Genomic DNA, 1,414 nt, shown 5'->3' with positions numbered 1-1,414 from the left:
TTTTTTTTTTTTTTTATTAGATCTGTAACACCTGGGGTCACTGCGAGTTGAAAATCAACTTGATGGCACCTAAAAACAATATTCATTTGGCGGTTCCTTTTTAAGTTACAGTGTTAATTATAGCAACATGAAACTTGCAATATTTCAGGCTTTGAAATGGGAAGGTGAAAGTCTATTTCAGGTGTGAAAATTGAAGGAGTTTGAGGTGATGGTTTCTACAGACTGGGTGGGCTGGTTTGAAGAAGCGAAGCTTGAGGAGCTGTTGCTGGGAGTCTGAAGTGGTGTGTGTGCAGCAACAGTGCAAAGATGCCAGTGGTCGTGTTCAGCCTTGGTGCTTGGCAAGGCATTGGGCTTCAAGAAAGATGGCAATAGGCCGTGCATGGCTGGGCCCTACGGCTCTAAGTAGCAGAAGAATTACTTAGGCATCTTGGATATCTAGAAAATGTAGTACCCAAGTATTTAAAAACTTTTAACTGTGCACTCATGAAAGTAGACACAGTAGTACATTTTTAAAAGATTTCTCTAGAAATTGGAGCATATTATTCATAATTTAATTTCTATAGTCACCATTATAACATTAACTATTTCATTATTCATTGGTAAAGAAAAGTCCTCAGGGAACACCAGATGGCCTCCAAACAACTGCATTTTCACACTTCTGTCTTTGGCCCAAGTGGCCTGGTCCCTGGATGTCTTTCCAACTCTTTTTCCCACTGAGAGAGGCCACGGTGGTTTCTTTCCTATCCCTGGATCAAGCCAAGTGCATTTCTGCCTCAGGTTTTATTTTTTATTTTTTACATTTTCTTTATAAACTATTTTATACCAACTGAGCTAGATGTTCCCCAAGACCATGGTCCCCACAGCCCTCAGCCCAGTAATTCAGTCCCTCAGGGAGCTTGGATGTGTCTATGGAGCTTCCATGACCTCGCCTTGTGTTCTGTCATACCCTTCACCAAAGTTACCACTTATCTACTGTCTATTTAGTGTTTTTCCATCCCCGTGCCTCCCCTCCCTCATAGCCATCAAAGATTGTTTCTTTTGGTGTATAAACATTTTCATGAGTTTTTATAGTAGAGGTCTCATACTATATTTGTCCTTTTGTGATTGACTTATTTCACTCAGCATAATGTCCTCCAGATTCGTCCATGTTGTGAGATTCATCATTGTTCTTTATGTTGCATAATACCCCATTGTGTGTTTGTACCACAGTTTGTTTATCCATTCATCTGTTGATGGGGACTTAGGTTGTTTCCATCTTTTTGCTATTGTGAACAATGCTGCAGTGAACATGGGTGTACATATGTCTATTCGTGTGACCGCTCTGATTTCTCTACGACATATTCCTAGGAGTGGGATTGCTGGATCATATGGTATTTCTATTTCTAGCTTTCTAAGGAAGCACCATATCATTTTC

Source organism: Trichechus manatus, unplaced genomic scaffold (genome assembly GCF_000243295.1).
Source record: "Trichechus manatus latirostris isolate Lorelei unplaced genomic scaffold, TriManLat1.0 scaffold00074, whole genome shotgun sequence".
NCBI lineage: Eukaryota > Metazoa > Chordata > Mammalia > Sirenia > Trichechidae > Trichechus > Trichechus manatus.
The sequence above is the reverse complement of the archived record's forward strand: the minus strand, read 5'-3'. Positions refer to the sequence as shown.